General features: G+C 37.2%; 1 long non-coding RNA gene across 1 annotated transcript in view; it reads left to right on the forward strand.

The window, feature by feature from the left end:
- Window positions 1–7,297: 7,297 nt before the first annotated feature.
- LOC123568384 (uncharacterized) overlaps window positions 7,298–14,586 on the forward strand; it is an 88,752-nt gene continuing 81,463 nt past the window's right edge. Inside the window, exon 1 of the long non-coding RNA XR_012422398.1 lies at window positions 7,298–7,427. This is a non-coding gene — a long non-coding RNA (uncharacterized lncRNA). The remainder of the gene's footprint in view (window positions 7,428–14,586) is intronic.

Here is a 14,586-nt window from a genome sequence, read left to right on the forward strand (position 1 = left end):
TGGCAGCAGCAGCTACAGCAACCAAAGAAAGCTGAGCACATTCTCCTATTTAGCGCCTACCCCAGATGGAAAACTGGGGAAAAGTCATGCCTCTTAATGAGGACTGAAGTGTTAATTAGTGTTTTGAACTAGTGTAATTAAACAATTGGGATTGTTTTTGTGACTGTGGGTGATTTTGAACTTTCTATTTTCCAAGAGCTGCCTAAGTTAGACCTATCCAAGACGACCCCACTGGGCAGGATTAAAGGGACAGTTGAAAGGCGAAATTTCACTCAGGAGTTTTTGTGCAATGTACTGGTAATAAAAATATAAATTGTCCCAAGAAGAAACAGGAAATTCATATAAACCATTATACTTTTTTAAAGTTTTAAAGGTAATTAAGGGTCTATATTTTTTAAGTCAGTGGGTTCTAACAGTCTTACAATTAAATTATAGCTAACTTTTAAATAATCAGTTATTCCAATGCTATTTAAATGATCTCATACCAGATTCAAGCTTGGAGGGTTGTATGGGTCCAAGAATTTATCCATTTCCTCTAGATTTTCTAGTCGGTGTGCATAGAGGTGTTCACTGTGGTCTCAAATGATCTTTGTATTTCTGTGGTGTCAGCTGTAATGTCTCCATTTTAATTTCTGATTGAGTGTATTTGAATCTTCCCTGTTCTTTACTTGGTTAATCTAGCCAGTGGTCTATCCATTTTGTTTTTATTTTCAGAGAACCAACTTTTTGTTTCATTGATCCTTCATATTTTTTTTGTTTCAATTTCATTTAGTTCTGCTCTGATCTTTGTTATTTATTTTCTTTTGCTAGCTCTGGATTTGGTTTGTTCTTGTTTCTCTAGTTCCTTGGCGTGTGATGTTAGGTTTGTCAATCTGTGATCTTTCTGTCTTTTTGGTGCAGGCATTTAGTGCAATAAACTTTCCTCTTAGCACTGCTTTTACTATATCCCAGAGGTTTTGATAATTTGTCTCAATGTTGTTCATTTTGAAAATTGTTTTAATCTCCATCTTGATTTCATTGTTGAACCAAAGATCATTCAGGAGTGAATTGTTTAATTTCCATGTATTTGTAAAGTTTGTAGGGGTTTTCTTGGAATTGATTTCTAGTTTAATTTCACTGTGGTCTGAGAAGATACTTGATATGATTTCAGTTTTAAAATTTATTGAGACTTGTTTTGTGGCCTATCATATGATCTATCTTGGAAAATGTTCCATGTGCTAATGAGAAGAATGTATATTCTGCAATTTGTCAGTAGAATTTTTATAAAAGTCTGTAAAGTTTATTTCTTCTAGAGTCCAGTTTAAATCCAGTGTTTCTTTGTTGACTTTCTGCCTCAATGATCTGCCTAGTGCTGTCAGTGGAGTGTTGAAGTCTCCCACTACTATTGTGTTTCTGTCTATCTCTTTTCTTAGGTCTAGTAGTAATTGTTTTATGAATCTAGGATCTCCAGATTTAGGTGCATATATATTTAGGATTGTTATATTTTCTTGTTGTATCGATCCCTTTATCATTATATAACAACCTTATCTTTCTCTCTTTTTTTTTTAACCATTGTTGCTTTAAAGTCTGTTTTATCTGATACAAGAATAGCTATTCCTGCTTGCCTTTGGTTTGCATTTGCATGGAATATTTTTTCCCTTTACCTTGAGCCTGTAAGAATCTTTACACATTGGGTGGGTCTCTTGAAGACAGCAGATATTTGGCTTGTGTGTGTTTTTTTTAATTCATTCTGCCAATCTGTATCTTTTAATTGGGGCATGTAGAAACATTTACATTCAACATTCATATTGATATGTTAAGTACTGTTCCAGTCATCATGTTGATTGTTACCTGGCTGCTTTATTTTCTTCATTGTGTTACTGTTTTATAAGCCCTGTGAGTTTCATGCTTTCAAGGGTTTTTATACTGATGCATATCAAACCTTCATTTCAATATTTAGAACTTCTTTTAGCATTTCTTGTAGGGTTGGTCTAGTGGTGACAAATTAAAAATATGTAAAAATCATTATTTTATGAAGCTAACATAACTTTAATACTTAAACCTCATACAAATAGAACTCCTCCCCCAAATGACCATAATAGACCAATCTTACTTATGAGGAAGATTTTTAAAATCTAAATAAAATATGAAAAATTAAATTTATCAGTATATTAAAAAATATAATACACCATGGTGGGTTAGGTTTTTGTTGTTTTTTTTTTTTTTGAGACGGAGTCTCGCTCTGTCACCCAGGCTGGAGTGCAGTGGCTGGATCTCAGCTCACTGCAAGCTCCGCCTCCCGGGTTTATACCATTCTCCTGCCTCAGCCTCCCGAATAGCTGGGACTACAGGTGCCCGCCACCTTGTCCGGCTAGTTTTTTGTATTTTTTAGTAGAGACGGGGTTTTACCATGTCAGCCAGGATGGTCTCGATCTCCTGACCTCGTGATCTGCCAGTCTCAGCCTCCCAAAGTGCTGGGATTACAGGCTTGAGCCACAGCGCCCGGCCAAGTGGGTTAGGTTTATTCCAAAAATTCAAGACTGGTTTAAGTGTAGCAAATGTATCAATGTAATTAATGTTATTAACAAGTAAAAGAGAAAAATATCAACATCTATTTCTAATAAAGACTTAAGGAAAACTACTTAATTATCATAAGCCCTATTACCAAAAGTGAATAGCAATAATCATGCTAAAAAGTGAATTTACTAAGCCATTGCTATTAAAAGCAAAACCAAATAGTAGTGCTATCACCATTACAACTCAATATTTTGGAGGTCATAGCTAATGGCATAGAGTGCAAAAAAATATAGAGTTACAGCAAATATTTTAAAATAAAGGACAATATCTCAAATAAAAATAAAATTTTTTTTAAAACTGGCATCTTCTAGCCTTTTGTTGTTTGACCTGAAAAGTACTTTTGAAAAATGCAAAACAATATTTAAATTAGAAGATCTAATATTAAAATCAAGTTTTTAAGTTCCATTTATTATTATTTTTTTCCAGATCCTGCTAAGAGACTATCTAGTTCTTTTTAAAAGACTGAATGATATGGCAACCTGGGATTATATTCTCACATGAAAAGTTGGAAGGAAGGAGAGAAGGAAGGAAGGAAGGAAAAGATAGGCAGAGAACAGTATTATTTCGACTACAAGGGATATAATTGTGTACCTAGAAAACTTAAGTGATAAAATTTAAAACACTGTAGAATTAATGAGAGAATTTAATCAGTGAGCAGTGTATATACACGTACACACATTACACACAGGAACAAAAAATCGATAAGTTTTCTTCTATACTTTTAACAGTGCGGAAAAATTTCATTCACAATGACGAAACTTAAAAAATATTTTGATAAGATATTATTAGGTATAGGACCTGTATAATAGACGCTATAAAATCTTAATGAAGAATACATAAAATAAGACTTGAACATACAGAAAATTTTATCATGTACCTAAATGGAAAACCTAATTTATAAAAATATGTGCCTCTCAAAATTAATATATAAAGTTAATGCAATTCTAATCAGAATTCCAATAGAGAGGTTTTTTTATTTTTGAACTGAACAAAATTATTTTAAAGTAGAACATGTAAGAATAAGTACCAAGAAAAGGTAAAAAATAATATATTTTTTGAAAAGATAAGTCTGGCACAGTGACTCAGGCCTGTAATTCCAACATTTTGGGAGACCAAGACAGGAGGATCGCTTGAGCCCAGGAGTTCAAGACCAGTCTGGACAACAAGGTGAGACCCTATCTCTACCAAAAATTTAAAAATTAGGCCAGGCATGATGGCTCACACCTGTAATCCCAGCACTTTGGGAGGCGGAGATGGAAGGATCACTTGAGGCCAAAAGTTCAAGACCAGCTTGGTCAACACAGCGAGATCACATCCATTTTCAAAATTAAAAATTAAGTAAAAATAAAATAAAAATTATCCAGGCATGGTGGCACGCATCTATGGTCCCAGCTACATGAGAGGCTTAAGTGAGAGGATTACTTAAGCCCAGGAACTCAAGGCTGCAATGAGCTGTGTTCATGCCACTGCATTCCAGCCTGGGTGACAGAGCCAGACCCTGCCTCAAAAAAATTAAAATTAAAATTAAAACAATAAAATAAAAAGATAAGTAAAGGGTCACAGGCTGTACAGGGAAGCACTTTGGCATAATGGTTAAGAGCATGGACTCTGGAACTACAATGCATGGATTAAACTAAGGCTCTGCTTGTTAGTGGTGATATGATGCTGGGCAAGTTTCTTAACCTCTCTGTCCCTTAATTTCATTATCAATAAAATGGGGATATTTATAGTACCTACCTCATAGAGTTTGTGTGAGGATTTAATGTAAATTCCTCAGAATAATATATGGCAAATACTACAATTTGTGGCATGTTATTATATTACAAGTACCATAAAGTTGGTGCATCAAAAGAGTACCGCAAAGGTCCAGAAGTAAGCAAATATATAAAAGAACAAAGTAAAGAACCATAAATAGAGTCCAGTATACATGGAAACTTAATGTGCCATAAAGGTAGAATTTTAGTTTAGTGGAGAAAAGTAATTTATTTACAGAAGTGGCACAATGGGCCAGCCATCTGGAAGAAATGCATGTCGTATACAAAAATAAATTCCAGATGGATTCCAAATTTGAATGTAGCAAAAGAGTAAATAAAATTTTTAGAAAATTTAGGAGAATAATCAACCTTGGGATGAGAGAAATATTTTTAAATAGCACAGAAAACTCAGATGCAATAAATGAAAAAGGCAGACATATTTGACAACATACAATTTAACATTTTTGTATAGCAAAAAACATAAGCATAAAAATAAAAAGACAAGTGATTATCTGGGGAAATATTTGCAACACATTTATTCAGTTAACAAATATTTGCTTGAATAACTTTTATGTGATAGGTGCTATGGGATTTCAGTGCTGAATAAAGCAAACAAGATCCCTGCATTCATGGAGTTTACATTCTATTGACAAATGATACATATGACTGATAATACACAAAGAGTTCTTACAAGTGAGAGAAAAAGAAACAACCTAAGTGAAAAATGATAAGAAAATATGAATAGACAATTCAGAGAAGAATTCCAAATAACCATAAAGATACAAAAGATCTATTGCATTCATATGGTGGAAACACTGCATATTTCTTCCCAACTCTGCGTTCAGTGACCTCCTGGCAGTTTGAACATAACCATGATGGGAATATGGGAATATTTGCACCATAGAAATCAGCAATTGCTACAGGTCAGGGTTTGATTTACTACTTTATTGATGGTCTAAACTTAAGAATGTGATAGAGAAAAATGTTAAAAATGTAGATTCAACTTAAAAGCATGGTGTGTCTGTAACAATTACATTATGAATAGAACAAAACATTAAGGAAATATTATTCCAGTATTTAAAAATTGTTATTAAATTCAGCAAAGAAATGACTTCCCTCACTGATAAATAAGTGAAGTTCTGATATATAGTGTTGAAGCTGAGATTTCTGTTTAATGAATATAATTTGTACAAGGGTGAAAAATAGTTTAATTGTAGATCACATTTCAGGTTTAATAACAATACAACTATTAGGGAAAGAGATAGTGAATTGGAATGCAACTCCATCTGTCAAGCCATGGTGGAACTGCATAGGTTGCATGCAGATATAAGAGTTCAGCAAAAATTAATCAAACCATTCTGGGCAATACATTGTGGCTCATGCCTATAATCCTAGCACCTTTGAGAGGTCAAGAAGAGAGAATTGCTTGACCCCAAGAGTTCAAGACCAGCCTGGGCAAGAAAGCAAGACCTTGCCTCTACACAAATTTTGTAAAAATTAGCTGGGCATGGTGGCACTTGCCTGTAGTCCCAGCTACCTAGCAAGCTAAGGTGGGAGGATCACTTGAGGCCAGAAAGTCAAGGCTGCAGGAGTCATGATCACACCACTGTGCGATCAGTGTGTGTGTGTGTGTGTGTGTGTGTAGAGCCAGTTACACATTTACCAGCATACCACTGCTTCCACCTACATCTCTTTGATCAGAATTTATTTACCTAGACAAGGAGGGCTTGTTCTACTCCAAGTAACCTCATAGCTAGCTAAAAATTCTATTACTATGGCAAGGAATAGACTGGATTTGGACCCGTGTGTGTCTGGCTTCAATTTTTTTTTCTTCACACAATTTTGTCCCTCCAGAAATATAACACACTGACTTTGAGGTGATGGTGGAGAAAAAGTACAAGCAGAAGATTTTTTCCAACTTCTCCATAGGTATGTATTAATAAAATAACTAATGAAGTAAAAGGTTTCTATCACATAGAAAAGAAATCAATGAATGGTTAGGGTTAGGAGGTCAATATGAATGTACAGTCTCTGGGAAACTCATTGGCCTGCAAGGAGATTAAACCCATGCATTTATCTAGGGAAGTAGGAAGCTATGTACCTATCCCATTTTTTTTTTTCAGACACAGGTCACATGATTTTTTTATAACTTCTGAAGTAAACATTGCTACAGACACATCATGAGAGATAGGTGGTGACCAAAAAGGGGAGGGAGGACTTGGACATGGGAATGAGGTGAAAAATTGGAAAATTGCCTTACCCCAGTTAATCAGTAATGTCCTCACATTGATGTATTTAGCTCTGTGTATAAATCTTATCTACTAGACTATAATCCCTTTGAAGGCAGGAAGCATATCTTGTTACATTTCCTAACATAATTTATTCACATAGAAAGGAGTAACAAATATTGGTTGAAAGAATTATTTGAGTGAACTGTGATTAAATGTACTCCATATTTGTTTATATAACATGTGCCTTATTTCTCACATATTCCCTAAGAAATAGAAATTCCCTGAGATAGTATTCGCTGAAAGGAAGAGCTATCTCTTCCATCTGGACTAGTAGGTTTTTCAATTCCTTATCAACAGATATCCATTAAACTCCTGCCATGTGTGCAGCACTATAGAGTGAAAATATTGGCCACATCTCCATCTTAGACTAGGAGCTCCATGGAGGGTCGGGATCATATTGTTTCCTTCTGGAATTCCACAGAGGACTGTGATAATCAGAATGCAAGGTCCATTATAAAAACAACTAACATTTATTGAATGCTTAGTATGTGTTGGCATTGAACCAAATGATTTACATGTATTTTCGTTTAATACACATAACAACCCTATGAGGTCGACACTATTATTACTCCTACTTTATAGACAAGGAAGCTGAAACTTAAGAAATTAAGTAGCGAAAACTCATGCAGCTCTGAAGTGTCAGAATTCCTGGATTCCAAATTTGGAATCACTGCCTTGCCATGGACTGCGAGCAGTGCCAGTTCCCAGAGGCAGCCCCAGCACAGCATGCGCCATTAAACAACCTATCTTCGTAGCTCCGTTATGATCACTGGGGTTTCCCCCAGTCCCTCCCCTTGTTATCCAAGATGACAGATAAGAGTTAGAGGTAAGTTTTTCAATTGTATCTTGTAACAGAATCAGTGATGAACACCATTTTTGCTGGGTTTTAAGGTTTGGTTCTGTGGTTTTGTTTATAGATCACTTTCACTTGTCTTTAGCTAATTAAAAACTACGAATTGCCTTGTTTGCTGAAACTGGCTGCTATGAAATGTTGAAAATGCCTTAAAAGAAACAGTGACACTGAAGAGGATCTTTTAAAAGTTCCTGCTTTGTGTGGTTCAAGATGGATGTCTGGACTCATGCATTTACAATCCCTTCATCCAAATTCTTACTGAAACAATATTAAAGATAGACAAAAAGAACAGAAGGGAGAATCCATTAATACAGTAGTGAATTTGATGACTTTCTGGAAAAAAGAGAGTGATTAAGATTTAATTTACAGGTAAAAGCAGCGCATTTGGTAGCCCCAAAAGCACATAAAAGATGAAGGCAGGGTTGTATAATATATAATGAAATAATTATAGAATAGAATGGAAAATTTATACACCTGGACAGAGGAAAAGTATTACTATAACTGACCCAGGTTGGGAGAAGAGAAGAGCAGATGAAGTAGAAATATTAGTATCGTCATTGTTAATCGTAGAGAATGAAAAGATATTGTCTAAAGTTGACTGTGTAAGAACTAGACACTTAAGTGTGTTATATAAAGTGGTAATCAACAGAAGAGCCAATAATAAAAATATATTTAATAAAACTTGGGAATGAAAAGTCATATATATAGCTAAATTCCTCATCTTTCATAGTAAAAAGTCAATTGATAAGATCTATATTTGGTAAATCAAGAAATAAATAATTAGCATATTGTTCTAAATGATCACGATAACTAGCCAACAAAAGAACTAAAAATAGGCCAGCTGCAGTGGCTCATGCCTGTAATACCAACACTTTGGGAGCCCAAGGCAGGCGGATCACTTGAGGCCAGGAATTCGAGACCAGCCTAGCCAACATGGCGAAACTCTGTCTCTACCAAAAATACAAAAAAATTAGCTGGGCGTGGTGGCACGTGCCTATAGTCCCAGCTATTTGGGAGGCCGAGGCAGGAGAATCACTTGAGCCTGGGAGGCAGAGGTTGAGCTGAGATTGCGCGACTGCACTCCAACCTGGGCAACAGTGAGACCCTGTCTCAAAAAAAAAAAAAAAAACCACAAAACTAAAAATATAAATCGCTGAAAACTGATAATTTGGGGGGTGACGGGGAATGGAGTCTCACTCTGTCGACCAGGCTAGAGTGCAGTGGTGCCATCTCGGCTCACTGCAACCTCTGACTCCTGGGTTCAAATGATTCTACCGCCTCAGCCTCCTGAGTAGCCGGGATTACAAGCTGAAAATTGATACTTTTTATCTATTTCAGAGAAAAACTTTCATGTATATACCAAAAAGTAGGGACAATGATGTTCATTGCAGCTCCATGTTGTAATAATGAAGAATTGGAAATATCTAAGTGTTTATTGTACAGAAATAAATTATCCCACATTCATAGTATACAGCAGTTTAAAGAAGCAAAATGAAGATATATTTACTGACATGGAAAGATATTCAAAATGTATTGTTAAGTCAAAAAAGCAAGACGCTAGATAACAAATGTGGTATACCATTTCTGTAAAATAAAAACCAAAACATGCATACTTATAAAGATCATAGAGATCTGGGAGAAAACCAACCAGTGTTAACAATGGCAGTTACCTCTGAGAAGGGCAATGTAATTGGAGTGATGGTCTAGAGGGACTCAAGCTTATCTGTATGCTGTATGGTTTGAAATTTTTACAATCATATTCATGCATGATTTGTGTAACCTAAAACTTATAATCCATAAGTGGATACAACTGGGGCAGAGAAGTGGATGCCACACAGGACACAGTCTTTTCATTTAATGCCATTCTATGACATGGCAGCTTCTTTTTTTTAACTGCATATATGTATTACTTTAAAATAATACTTTTAAGCAACCTCAACAAAAATCAATGTTTTCTCTCCTTCAGTTACAAAAAAACTTCACAGAACAGTGTTTCTGCAGGTAGTTCTGTAAGCTCAAAAGTTGCCCTCCCACCAGCCCCATAAATGATGGTTATTTATGACTACTTCATGACAGAGACGTGTACAGCTATTTACCATTTCTGCTGGGAGGATGGATGTTCACATTCATATGAGACAAAAACAAATCAAGATTCAACTAGACGGGCTGCTGTGGGCTTGGGAATTAGAAGAGCAAAAATAAAAATAAAAAACAAACCCAGCAACCTACTCCAGTAAATCACTTCTCCTTTCTGTCTTGTTCTTAAGAAAGAATTTAACAACCTCTTCGGGGTTGCAGACATTTTTATGTACTCGCCACTGAGTTTTAAAAAGCGTGAACAAAGTATTTGGCTGAACTGGTCTCTGGACTGAAAGCCAAATTGCAATAATGGTGTATCTCTTTGTCCAGGGTTCACTATTACAGTGTGTATATGTCATTTCAACAATGGCTCCTCTCTTCTTTCTTATCTTTTTGAGCACTCTTTCAGAAAGCTCCAAAATTTTATCAGCCCTTATAGGTTTCACTTCTTAAGACCAAGTATCACTTGAACATGATGGGGATGAGAAAATATTTCCGTTCTTATTCAAATTCTGACCTTCTGACTACCTCCTTCCTTGAACATCCCACCATTTTCATCATTCTGAGCCTTGAGGAGTGGGCTGAGTTGAACCTTCCTCTTCTATCACTTGTCTTTTAGGTATGAGTCACCGAGAGAAAACCTAGGATCTTTCTAAACCAAGTGCCACAGATTTTGGTTCAGATGGTAATGTTGAGTACCTTTTGTATTACCTATAAAAGAATTAACATTGGGAGGCCGAGACGGGCGGATCACGAGGTCAGGAGATCAAGGCCATCCTGGCTAACACGGTGAAACCCCCTCTCTACTAAAAAAATACAAAAAACTAGCCGGGCGAGGTGGCAGGCGCCTGTAGTCCCAGCTACTCGGGAGGCTGAGGCAGGAGAATGGCGTGAACCCGGGAGGAGGAGCTTGCAGTGAGTGGAGATCCGGCCACTGCACTCCAGCCTGGGAGACACAGTGAGACTCCGTCTCAAAAAAAAAAAAAAAAAAAAAAGAATTAACATTAATTAGTTGCAATTTAATAATAGACTTTTTTCACAAATAAATAAAAATAGTATTTAATCCTTTCAACATCACTGTAAGGCTGAGTATTTGATTTGTCTGTTTATTTATTTATTTATTGTTAGAGCAAAGGTCTGCATTATGTTGCCCAGGCTGGACTCCTGGGCTCAAGCAATCCTCCTGCCTCAGCCTCCTGAGTATCTGGGACTACAGGCACTCCACACAGCACCAAGTTTAGGCTGGCTATTATTATTACCATTTTAAAGAAGGGAAAGTCAAGGTGAGAAGGGTTAGGAACTTCACCCTTGAAGATGTGTTACAGCAAACTGCTCTCCCTTCCAAGCCTTTAACACAGCTCTCTTGGTCCAGTTATCTAACTGGAGGTCTTTATTAAAATGCCTCCTGGGCCTGCTTTTATAAAAGCACCTTTATGCAGTTTAGTAAACTTCCAAGTATTTTAATGAGAAAATCTCTTAATGAATCCCTTTGAAGCTGCCAACACCTTTCAGATATATTTGCAGTGACACCATGAGTTTCTTTTTAACCTGTTGAAACAAAGTACCCAATGTTTGATGTTAGGCTCTGAATCCTAACCCATCTTCTACCTGGGGCAGTACATTGAGGGCAGTGAACTGCTACTTGCATTGGGAGTTATACCTGATGTAAATGACGAGTTGATGGGTGCAGCACGCCAACATGGCACAAGTATACATATGTAACAAACCTGCACGTTATCCACATGTACCCTAGAACTTAAAGTATAATAAAAAAAAAAAGAAGAAGAAAAGGATCCACGTATGTGTTGTCCGCATTATCACTCTCCCTCTGAACCCACTTGTTTTCTTTTAGCTGATGTTTGTTGCATCACTCCTGGGCTTTAAGATACTCAAGAGGGGACAGTCAAGTCTCCCCACTCAGAACCAAGTAGGTTAAAGAAAGAATATAAAGGTCAAAACAATAACAACAAAATAGAAACATCACAGGGTCACTCCTATCCCACTTCATGTCAGCTGGAGCCCAGGCCCTGACATTACCCTACTACCCCACATACTTAGACCAAACTAAGAAAGGCTCAAAGTCTGGAGTTTGGTGCATCACACCAAGCCTTCATTTACTCCACTAATTTTTCCATCTGCACCTTCCCCCATTAACCAGGCAGTACTGCTTCTATGTGATCTAGGCTTGTTCCCCAAGCCCTTTCCCTCTTCTTCCCAAGTGTGATCTAGGCTTGTTCCCCAAGCCCTTTCTCTCCTCTTCCCAAGTGGAGCCATTCTCACTCTCTGCTTCATTCCCGTTGCTCCAAAATGTCTGTGCCTTCTACAGTTAGCTAGCCTGATAAGCCAATCCATGCAAATATATCAAAGGTTTATAGTAGAAACTCCTTTCTCTTCCCATATAAACTACACATAGTTCCTTCAAGACTAAACATACCCAAAACTTAAAAGAAATAGTATAAATATGTAAAATGTCCCCTGCCTTATTTTGTAAGTAATTTATCATGAAAATCTTTCCCCATCAATCCATTTTCTGCAGCATCCTTTTTAATGTTTCAAAATTCACTTATACTTCCCTGTCTTCCCACTGTTGAGCATTTAGATTTTCTCCAGTTGTTGGACATATTGAACATTTTACACCTAACTCTGTACACACAAAGCATGATTTCTATATTATAAGGAACACAGCCTTGGTGAATAGGGAGGAGGCCCCTAGAAGGCCTGCTATGCAGTTTTATTTTGTGTGTGTGCCTGAGGTGACCTTTCTTTTAACAGTATCTGCTCACCTTGGCTTACAGTCATAGTTGGGGACTGACTTGGAGAAAGGGCTTGGGGGCTGATGAACCTTGATATTTGTGTCTAAAAATTCACTTTTATTGTATATAGTTCTTTTTATCAGCTTCAATAAAAGCTGGTGAAATCAAGCCAAAATTCTCATGGCCAATCCATGAGAATTCTGTCTGGGCAATTAAAAAGGCAATTAAGTTCCTACAGTACATATGGAGTTTGTGGGGCCAGCAGCTGGTCTGAGCCTTGGACTGGCTGCTTTTTCTTCCTTTGCTTCTCAGCCCTTTTCTTCTGAGTTACAGAAGGTTAACAGAGGCATTAATTGTCCTCTCTTCCAACATTATGTTGGAATACAGGCATAATGATGATGATGGTGATGATGATGAGGAGGACAGTGATGATGATGATGTCAGCAATGATAATAGAACTTCAGTCATATGTCACTTAATGTTGGGGATACATTCTCAGCAATGCATGGTTAGGTGTCATTTCATCATTGTGTGAACATCATAGAGTGTACCTATACAGACGCAGATTGTACAAACACATATAATTCACATATTTCTGAGATTAGGGGGTTTACTTACCCAGAAAAAGCAAAGCTTGAATACACTGGGGAGTCTCTACTCCTAAGAACAAAGGGCTGACATTTGGGAAACTTGACTTGGTTGTTACAGAAAAGTGCACCATCAGCCAACTAGGAGTATTAAAAAGAGCTAAACGAAAGGTGAAGAAGGGGGCATAAAATGATTTTTTTTTAAATTGGTCACCAGAAGGAGCATGATTTTGATAGCTCTGGACTCAGGGAAGAATTTGGGGGGGATATTGGTCCTATGTATGTATTGGACTTGCTGCTCGTGCCTGTAAAGAATGAAAACCATGGAGCCACTGGCATGATTCCCAAACATAAAACATCTGGGAACAGCAGCAATGTGGCATGGAGTGACTCTCTGCTTTTGTCAGGACGAACAGGAGAGTAGTATCCTAAATCTTTTGTCTTTGTGATGTTTCTGTTACTCAATTTGCCAGTCACATACATAGGAAAAAAGATATTTACCAGAATTTACAGGATCCACCACAGGAATATGGAGCAACCAATGTACTTAGGGGCTTTTACTTTCAACTCTGCCCACCTGGAGTTCCTGGGACTGATTGTGATCCCTTGGAAGACACTCAGAAGCAGGTGGTGCCAGTGGAAACGCCCCTACCTACTCTGTGAACATAGAAAAGAAGTTTGCATCTGAAATCACTTAGGGAAGGTTTCCACTCCAAAGCTGCTATTGTCTGCCAAACTCTTTGAGAGGGTTAAGAATAAAGAGTTGACTACAGTCAGGTGCTTGATAATCAACTCTGTAGACCTTAACCTGAGCCCAGTGAAGTAAAGGAAGAGATAATGGTAAAGAAAACAGAAATTCCCCAGGATTCGAAGCACAGCCTGTGATAAGAAGATCCTTCCTATTGCCAGATCTTTGGCAGCCATTCTGTCAGTTCCCACAGACCGATATTTATCATCCGAGCCAGAGGACCCACAGGGGAACGTGAGTGAGGCATGTGCTTCACTTAAAATGTCAACTAAAATCCGGTATTCCTCACTGACCATTAGTTTCACACTTAGAAATATTAGCTGAAGTTTTTTCTGTTATTAACATGTTTCCAATATATGAATGTGTACCATTTAAAGTGTACTTACAATGTATTCATCGCTGCTACGAAGAGTAGGGGTGGGGTAACGTTTTTACTCTTCACAAATCTGTGAGGCAGCCGCTGCCATTATAACGATAAGAACTTAAGCACAGAGAGCGTAAGTGATTGGTCTAAAATCAGACAGTGACCAAGGGGTACAGTGGGGATTTGATCCTGTCTGAGTGAGGACAGACCTAGATGGTATGATATAGCCATTTCTCCTAGGCTACAAACCTGTACAGCGTATTACTGTACTGAATACCATAGGCAACGGTAACACAATGGTAAATATTTTTGTATCTAAACATATCTAAACATAGAAAAGGTATGGTAACATTTATAAAAAGCTTTTTTAAATGGCACACCTGTATAGGGCACTTACCAGGAATGGAGCTTGCAGGCTGGAATTTGCCCTGGGTGAGTTAGTGAGTGAGGGTGAGTGAATGGGAAAGCCTGGGACATACTGTACATTACTGTAGACTTTATAAACATTGTACATTTAGGCGACACTAAATTGATTTTTAAATTTTTTTCAATAATAAATTAACCTTAGCTTACTGTAACATTTTTACCTTAGAAACTTAAA

The sequence above is a fragment of the Macaca fascicularis genome, chromosome 13 (genome assembly GCF_037993035.2).
Source record: "Macaca fascicularis isolate 582-1 chromosome 13, T2T-MFA8v1.1".
Lineage (NCBI taxonomy): Eukaryota > Metazoa > Chordata > Mammalia > Primates > Cercopithecidae > Macaca > Macaca fascicularis.